The sequence below is a fragment of the Athene noctua genome, chromosome 32 (genome assembly GCF_965140245.1).
Source record: "Athene noctua chromosome 32, bAthNoc1.hap1.1, whole genome shotgun sequence".
NCBI classification, from domain to species: domain Eukaryota; kingdom Metazoa; phylum Chordata; class Aves; order Strigiformes; family Strigidae; genus Athene; species Athene noctua.
In genome coordinates, this window is record NC_134068.1 from 1254123 (window position 1) to 1263666 (window position 9544).

The window sequence follows — 9544 nt, forward strand, 5'->3', positions numbered from 1 at the left end:
CGTGCCATCAATCAGTGTCACGCAGTTCAGTAAAAAACAAAAAATACTATTCCCACTCCCACGGGTGGTCAACAGCAGCACGGGGACTATAAACAGCAAATGAGGAGAGGAAATTTTAAGGAGCCCAGCGATGGACATTGTGACCAGCCAATAGCATGAACGCTTCTAACAAACGGTTATGGCACACTGACAGCCTCTGGGAAAATGGAGCGGTACAATGGGTTGCTAAAGACGACACGGAGAGCAACGGGGGGTGGGACTTTCAAACCCTGGGACGTGCATTTCGCAGAAGCCACCTGGTCAGTCCATCGCAGAGGGCCAGCCAAGCAGGCTGGGCCTGCTCAGTCAAACCTCCTACCTACTGTGGATGGGGTAAAGCCCCCGTAATGCGCATTAAAAATATGCTGGGGCACACAGTCTGGGTTACTCCTGCAACAGGTAAAGGTAAACGCGTGCGTGAGATTTCTTTTGCCAAGGACCCGAGTGCACTTGGTGGGTAATGCAGAAGGACAGGGAAGTCTGATGTGTGCCTCGAGGGGATTGGATTTTAGGAGAAAAGAGCTGATGAATGTTAACTGCCAACTAAGCCTGTTATTGCATCGCGTCATCGCTCTGTTTGATAGATCTTACACTAACGGCCTCACATGAATAGAAAAGATGAACTTTGGTAGGGTCAGGGCTGATTGCAGCACCTGGTGCCCAGCAGCGCCCTGCAGATGGACACCTTCGGCCTGCAGACTGTGAGCAGGGACCGCGCCAGAGGCACCAGCTCCACTTGTGGCAGAGACTTCATGCCATTGTCCCGCTGAGCCCAAGGTCACCCGCTCCACCGACGCAGCCAACTCCGCTTCATCCCTCCTGCCTTAAAAGACTGTCATGAGAGATGGAAGCCGGAGTTATGGACTAAATGATCTCCCTGCACATTTTGGAGGGATGGCCCATAGATGAAGGGAATGAGATCTGTGGAGACATTTGAGAGCAGGGAATGGGATGGGGATTCCTTACCATGTACTGGAAACCTGAGCATAACGTAAACGGTGTAGAAATGGTATAACGTAAGGGGTGGAGCCAGTCCTGGTTTCAGCTGGGATAAGGACGATTTATCTTCTTAATAGTCAGAATAACGCCGTGTTTTGGATTGCGTACGGGATTTGCTATGAGAAGAATGCTGATCATACAGGGGTTAATGTAAGAGATCAAGGTCTCGGAGGGGGCGCAGCCAGAGCACCAAATTCGCCAGTGGCATATCCCATCTCCTGTAACGTCATGCTCAGGGTGTCAAGGAGGGGCGGCTGGGAAGCAGGAGGTTCTCTCTTGCATCTGGGACTGCGATTGCGGGGTCTCGGTTTTTGGGGATCACTGGCTGGGCAGGGGCGGGTATCAGCGGGCAGGTGGTGAGCAATTTGTCCCTGCAGTTTGGTCCCCCATTTCCCAGGCAGGGGGAGGGTGAGCGATTGGCTGCGTGGGGTTTGGCTGCCGGGCAAGTTCAACGCACAACAAGGGGCTGAGCAAGGGCAGAGGCCCAGGTTTGCTCTTGGGCTGAACAGGTGCCAAGGGCTGCTGAAGGCCGGGGACAACATTCCTTCCTAGGAGCTTCTGTGTGGCCTGAGCTGATGGTGTGTTGGATGGGTCTGGTACAGCAGCAGTCAGGGTGGGCAACAGGACGTGGAGCTGGGCAACGGGAATGCCCTTCTGTACAGCAGTCTCCATGTCACAATTCCAGCCGTGACACTGAGCAGAACTTGTAAAGAAAAGTAGCTTTGCCCCTGGTGTGAACCTTCCCCAGGGAAACTGAGCCGGCTGCGGGGCCAGCGAGGCCCGAGGCACACGGCCATGGCACTGGGCAGCTGGCCAAGGCCAGCCCGCAAGGAGGGAGGGCTGGGCAAGGGGCTGCCAGCCCCGGGGGAAGAAACCCTCTGGGCCCAGCCCCTAACGCTGCCCCTGGAGAAAGGCAGAGGAGGAGGAAGCCGACAAATGAGCGTGGAATCTCCCAGGGCAGAGATCAACAGTCAACTTTATTGCGCTGGTGGAGGGGCATCAGATCCATCACCTGGGGACAGATCACGGCTGGTCCCGCGTCTGCGTCCGGGCCGGCTGTAAGGGGTTTGGGCCCGACGTTCCATGCGGGAGCGGTGCCTCCTCCGCACGGGCCCACGGGGGCTGGAGCTGCTGCCACTCTCGAGCGCTGGAGAGGGGCAGGAGGACTCCGCTGGCAGCTGGCTGGCGGAGCTGGGGCTGCTGCTCTCTGGCACTGGGGAGCCCTGGGACAGCCCCAGCGCTGCCTGGCCGGGGGGGCTGCCTTCAGCCCTTGGTGCTGGTGTGTGGCTCCTCTCCCAGCGTGTTCTGGGCCGGCTGTAGGGTGTCTGGGCCAGACACTGCACCCGGGAGCAGTGTCATGTGTGCTCGGGCCCAGGTGAACTGGAGCTGCTTCTGCTGCCGCCCCAAAGCACTTGGGAGTCCGATGACCCCCATGACACCTGGCTACCGGAGCTGGGGCTGCTGCTCTCTGGTGCTGGCGAGCGGTGGGATGACCCCGATCCTGAGCTGCTGCCATTGCCAGAGCCAGCGAGCTCTGAGCTGTCACTGGAGTCTGTAAGGGGAAGCAGGAAGGTCAGGGGCACAGAGGCCACAGTGGAGAGGCCAGAGCGGTATCCCCAGCCCTGCTGGGGCAGAGAGGCTCTGCCAAGCCCAACCTGGGCACCGCCTGCCAGGCCTTGCCTGGGCCCTGGCCCCAGCCCAGGGGCATGAAGGTGCTTTGCCTCTTACCGGTGCCCTGACCAGTACAGCTCTCACACACCCAGCTGGTCCTGGTGGTGCTGACGCTGGAGCAGCGCCCGTGGGTGCCCACGGCAGCGCAGGAGCTGCACAGGAGCATTTCCCAGGGCCTGGGGAAGCAAGAGGGTTCATGGCTGTGAGGACAAAGTGACCGCAGCACGGGATTGTGCAGCACAGCTCCTGTTCTCATCCTTCTGCTCTGAGCTCTTGGCGAGACAGATCCCATGCAGAGTCCAGGGTGCTGCTTTGCCAACTTACCCCTGTTCCTCGGCGTGCTCCCTGCCTGTGGGACAAAGGCACTCACGGGCATCGCAGCGCCTGTGCCTCTGGATTAGTGCTTCAACTGGACGCCCGGTGTCCTGTGATGGCAATCTGATGGAGAAAGGGAAATGGCTGAGCCCCTACTGCCTGTCATAAGGCCGATGCAGGGCAGCCCTGCTCCTCCCTCCTGCCTGGTTTTCAGCTCCTCCGTGAAGCTGAAGCCCAGGCAGACGGGACAGCGGAGGGGCAGGACTGCAGGGGCAGCCCCGGGCATGGCACAGGGCTTGCAGCCTCCTGTGCTGTGAGCCGGCAGGACACCAACCTCACGGGCACTCGGATGCCCATGGTGAGCATGTCATCAAGAAAGCCATTTCTGTCTCTGCAGTGAGGGCATCTGAAGGTACTAATAGAGTTGTACCGACCCTGGCCCTGCAGCGGAAACAAAAGGAGCAGGAGTCAGGCCCTGGTGCTGCCCAGCTCCTGCCGTGTCCCGGGCACGAGGGAACAGCTCCTACCTGGATGCAGACCCGGTGGTACCAGGCGTGTTTGCAGGCCGGGCACACCAAGGTGTGGAAGGACTTTCTGTCCTCCACAGGCTCCAGGCAGATGAGGCACTCGGTGCCCTCCTCCAGAGCTGCCTCCACCTCCTGCTCTGGGCGGTGCTCCCTGCAGAAGGACCTGGGGGGGGAGAGGGAAGGGATGGGTGAGTTGAGAAGTGCTGGGTCCTTCCCCAGTGGGGGCAAGTTGGGAAGAAGTGGTACCTGTACGGAAGAAAGTACTGGGTGATGCATTCACCCTCGATGGCACAGGGCAGGTGGTAGCTGCGGTCGCAGCCCTCCTGGGAGCAGCTGATGGCGGCCCCGCTCTCCCCGCAGACGAAGCATCGCTGGAAAGAGAAGAGCATCCCCCGTCAGCGGCAGCCTCAGGGCCTCCCCAGCCAGCCCCACGCCTCCGGGCAGGGCGCAGGATGTGGCCGCTGCTGGGCCACAGCCCACAGATCCGCCCGGTGCCCCAGGCTCCTGGGCTGGAGCTCTGTGGAGCTGCTGGGATCAAGGCTTTTGTCCCAGAGCTGCTTGCAGGGGCTGAGATTTCTTTCCTGGCCTCTGGGCTAAGCTCCCCCAATCCTCTCTGACACAACTCTCCCTGATCATGCTCACCTTTTGTGCTGCCCACTCGACTATGTCAGGAATGTCCACAGAGAAAAATCAAAGTGCCCCTGATTTCTCATCCTGCCAGTAAAAAAGCTCACTGGCAAAAAAATGCAGAAGAAAAGAGAAGCTGATGAGGAGAGCGTGGCCGGGAGTGCCTGTTGTTGAGCTGGGAGGAGTCCTGGGCACTCACGGCACAAGAGAGATGGACACAGAACTCTTCACACTCCATTTTTCTGCACCTCCCACCCCGCTGTGGAGGAGAAATGTGCCCAAGCCCCACCGGTGCTCAGCCAAAATCCCACTGCTGCAGGCAAACCCGCCCCAGAACCACCTGAATAGGCAACTGGAGGAGAATTTGCAGGATCCTTAGCAGCAGTTCATGCTATCAAACCAGTCATGACCACAAACTGCTTCTGCTCTGCACTTGTGTTTCAAGCTCCCTCTGCTCTCAGCTGCCCAAGAAGTGAGCAAAGCATTTCCAGCAAAGCACTTCTCCTGTGGGAAATCCCAGCTGGCTGCTGCGCGGGGTTAAGGCAGCTCTGTGTCAACAACCAAAGCAGCAGGTGGGGGAAAACATCAAGGCAAAATGTCTCACCCTGCTCCTCCTCCAGGCTCTGGCTCCCACAGCCACTGTTTGGGAAGACAGAAACCCCCAGCCTGGACCCGGCCGCTGCTGGATTCGCACCCTGCTCCCGCAGGACATCAGGCACCGCCCTGGGCTTAAAACAGAAACAATAAGGTGTGGGGGCTCTTTTCTTTTAATAATGGTAGCAGAAGGGATCTTTCCTTTTGCTTCTCCTGGGGAGCAAGAGAGTATGAGCACCCCAGATGAAACACTGGCTAGTTTGGGGCTTTCCTGGATTTTGGGATCATGCTCTGGCTGGATGCAGGAGCTCTCCATCTCCACACACCCCCACAGGGCTGAGACTGAGGTCAGTGAAACCCGGTGATATCTTGATGGGACAGACTGAGTGATGGAGATGAAACATGGTCCATGTCGGATGCCGGGGTCAGTGCGGTGTCCCAGCTCACCCGCCCGCACTGCTCCAGCTCCCAGTTTCAGAGGGGAGCTCTGGTGCTGCCGCTGCTGGGAGCACAGAAGAAATAAACTGGGGTTAAAACTTTTTACACATGGGCCCTGTGTCAGCAGGAGCCAACGGAGCTGGAGGAGCACCCCAGAGCCCCGTGTGCAGAGAGCACCCCCAACCACCAAAAAGGGAATGCTGTCAAAAGCTTGAGATAGTAAGCAATGAAATTAGTAAATGAAACAAATCCTGCACTAATGAGGAGAGAAGCAAGTACAGGAATGGGAACTGCGTGTTCTCCCCCTGCTTACGTCACATTTGACCATGAGCCTTTATACACTGCCTGAAAATTGATTGACTTTTCTTCAGTGAATCCCAGTGAGAAGATAATTACTTTTTCTTTTAATTAAAAAGCACTGGGTCTCTTCTGCAATGTCAGCTCCACTTGAATCTGAGGGCAGCTCATCCCTGGGAAGGTGGAAGGGGATCTACTCACCAGGCACCCTCCTGAAGAAGACAACACATCTGGCTGTACAACCGCTGCTGGAAACCAGGCAGCAGCGAGCTCCACCAGCAGCACAGGGCTCTGGATTAGGGAGGTCAAGGATCAGGTTGAAGGAGTCAGGACCTCAGATTAGGACTGTCATAAGGAAAAAAAAAATCCCCCAGCTGTTTTTTTTATTCTATATTACTTTATCTTTTTCCTAACTACTCAAAAACACTCTACTCGACCTGCAACAAAAACACAACACATTGTGTCTGCCTGTGCATGATTGTTATTCTCAACACACCACTGATTGAGGTACCCCACAAACCACCCCCTGCTCTCAGCAAACCCACAAAGCCACCCGGCCCTCCCAGTGCTTCCTATGCCCATCGCTGCATCGCTCCTCAGAATGTGGTTCCCCAGGGCCTCAAAAATCACCGTGCCTGCCAACACCACGGCCTGATCCTAACCTCCACACGAACACTGGCTGTGAACATCACCAGACAGACTGGCCACAACTAACTGACAATAAACAGGGTCAGGGAGAGAGAGAAATCTCCCTGCTCAACAGTTTCTTTGCTATTATTAAAAGACACGTTCTCTCTCTCTCTCTCCATTCAATATACCTTGAAACGAAAACCATCCTCACATACAAGGACAGACGCCTTCCAGAACTAACACTCATTCAACATCTACCCAACCGTCACCTGCCAGAGGGGCAGATCACCCCAACTCCAGAAGCGCCCCTGGAACTGCATCAGCGTGTGCCTCGAGCCATCGCCACCGCTCCCCTGACCCGCGCCAGAGGTCCTCATCATTGGAAGGAGAGTAATATGTTTCCCTCTGTGCACCGCTCCCGGCCCTTCTTCATTTTGTACACTCCAACAAAGATCGTCAAAGATTTCCCTTCTGGAACGCCAGTGGCCCGATGGCACCTGCAAAAGGCAAAAGAGGGAACTCTAGAGGCTGCTGGCTGAAAACAACTGGCTATCCTCAAAGCCAGCCTACGCAACCTCCACCCAAACGGGCCACGCTCACCGGCACAACATCATCCCCTTCTGGGGCCATTCCACAACGGCTACAAACACACCGAGTGACACCACCTCAGACACACACACCCCTACATGCGCCACAAACGGGACCCAAGCCCGCAGGAGTACCACACACGGGAGAGTTAATGCCGGACCTAAAGACACAGCCTGACGGGACACTCGACAGGGCGAGGTGACGTGACGCAGTCGCCCGGCTGCGGCCTGCCGTGTCAGAATGCCTGAACTCTGGGCGATACATGAGGGATAATGCCCCAGTAGGCAGTGGGGACAAGATGCTGGGAAAGACTCAACATTACAATGGCACAGGGAAGAACCCCTTGAAAGGCCTCACCAGAGAGAGTCAGAGACCAGACCTGCTGGCTTAGTCTGAGCGCGAGCTGCGTGAAAGACCAACCAAACCCATCTACAGCCCCAAACTGGGTCGGTAACGTTGAGCTTGTGTGTCGCGCTGCTTAGCGAGACAGAACGAGGGCTGTGTCCGACTCTAGGCTGCGAGACACAATGGATGGCTACCGCACACAGAGCAGGATGTAAGTGTACCTGATGGTCCTCGTCAGTGAAGACCGAGACAAACAACACATCACATCACTCAGGAACACGTGAACACGCACCAGGCATACTGCACAACTCCACCCACTCGTCCCAGGAGGGCTCTGCTTTGCCAGGACATGTATATCACAAGGAATATCACTCGCCATTTCTAATTTCTTGCCACAAGGTGCCTGCAAGAACAATACAAAAGCTATTCTGACTTACAGGCTTCCCTCGTTCCTTTGTGATCCGCTCAGCTCCCACTCCCACAAACGCAAGGTGACACAATACAGATCTAGACCCACGCAATGCACTTGCCACTTTGATGCCGTACAGGGTAACGCTCAGATCAGACAAAACCAAACATGACGCCCAGAGACGCACTGCCACGCGTGGGCCCCAGGCCCGCTATCTGCCCCCAGAATGAACAAAACCTGAAGAGCCCTCCCACCAACCCTGAAGTCATACCCCCTCTTCTGGCACCACCCCACCCACTGCTTTGGCCCTGTGACTTACCTTTCAGAGAGCACAGTCCAGAGTTCATCCTTATCTGGAGCACATCACCTAACCAGTGTTCCCCTGCACTCACCAGGTTCCTCTTCATCGCCTGCAGCACAGAACACCGCCAGTCATGGACACGCTGACCCATATCGACCTCCACCATGATGACGCCCTCCTCAGAAGAGCCACGCCGCTCCCAATAACCATATTTTGCACCCACCTCCTCCCATCTCCTGTGAAAGCCAAAAAACTGGGGAACTGCAGCACCCCTACTACTCATAAGCTGACACATGCTTGGCAGCTCCCAGCCTGCCGCTCCTCTCTTCCACCGACTCACCTCAAATCCTCTGTCTGAGCAGAGACCTCACAATGCCTGCAAAAGCAAAGAGAAATGGTCATTTGAATTGCCACGTGATCTTCAGCCATTCAGGTCCCAGCAGACCACTTAATGACTCTCACCTTTTCTCAAACTGTTCGTGACTCTGCTGCGTGAACCCTCTGGGAAGGGGTGCGGCACCTGCGAAAGGAACAGAGCTAAAAGCGTGGGGTGAGACGCCTCCCCGATCCTCAGCTTGCTCACGGCGTTTCCTCTCCCCTGCTCATTTACCTCAGCCACTCAGAGACAGACTCTTCCGTCCGCTGTGCTGACGCCTGGTCACCGCCTGCAGAACTAAGACAGGGTGTGATTTTAGCTACAACAATATTATGACACCCCAAAGAAATGCTGCGTCAGCACACTGGTCATCGCTCACCTTGCCAAAGTCCAAGGGTGCAGGTACCCCACATTACGTAGCAACTGACACCTAGAAAATAAAACCAGAAGAGCTTGAGGCCCTCAGAGCCACAGGTCACACAGATCCTCTGACATCTTCCATCACTCTTCAGGAAGCAGCTTCTCGCTTTGCATTTAAACAACCCAAACCATGTGAGGCAAGTCACCCCATTGTTAACCAAGAGTTTTATGAGACCAAAGGTTTGTCTTCCATTTCCATCTCCCTTCCAACTACTGCTAAAACACCCAAAACCCTAAATATTGACCCCACATACAAGCTAAGGCTCATTCAACCCCCTCAACTAGGGTGCAAACTGCCGCTCCCGGCAGACCAGAGTCCACCCTCCGGCACCTGCCAAACACAAGGAAAATAATTGTGGCAGCTCTCTACAGCTACTCGTCCAGAAACGGACTGTATGGTCTTTGCCAAAAGCATCTGGGCAGATCAACATATTACTACACAACTACAAATCTACACTCCCCTTGTCTGTACTATGGGTAAACCTCTGGGCAGGACAGGTCCAACCCTGACATAGACACCACAAGTGACATGACTGCGAAACACAAGAAGAGCGATGGCCGTAGGGAAGATGCTGCCGGCAGAGAAGCCCCATAGCCACACGATGGCACAGATGCATTGGAGCGGCCCCAAAATGAGAGGTGACCGCTGCAGCCCGCTAGACAAAGTTACCATCAAACCCAGAATGATGGATGTGTGAGAAGCCAGGCTTTAAGACTTAAGACATGGGGATGAAACCCCAGAGGACCACCGCGTGCCAAAACAACTCTCAAAAACACAACTGCAGGTGCTATCTAGCTCGCCCCTGTAAGAGACAACTGCTTAAGAACATCCCCGATGCAACACACACCAGACTGTTCCACACTTCAGGTTACAACTGCAAGACAAGAAGGGCTCAACATGCGCTATGCCGATGAGGCGATGTACTCTAGACTCTTGGGAGGGCTACTGAGGTGCCTGCTGATCACAA

At 55.7% G+C, this 9544-nt stretch overlaps 1 long non-coding RNA gene across 1 annotated transcript; it reads right to left on the reverse strand.

Moving 5' to 3' along the window:
- Positions 1–8139: 8139 nt before the first annotated feature.
- Positions 8140–8584, reverse strand: LOC141972396 (uncharacterized). The gene is made up of 3 exons (XR_012635377.1): positions 8536–8584; positions 8391–8453; positions 8140–8317 (listed from the first exon to the last, which is right to left on the reverse strand). It is a non-coding gene; the product is annotated as an uncharacterized LOC141972396 (long non-coding RNA).
- Between the last annotated feature and the right edge of the window lie 960 nt (positions 8585–9544).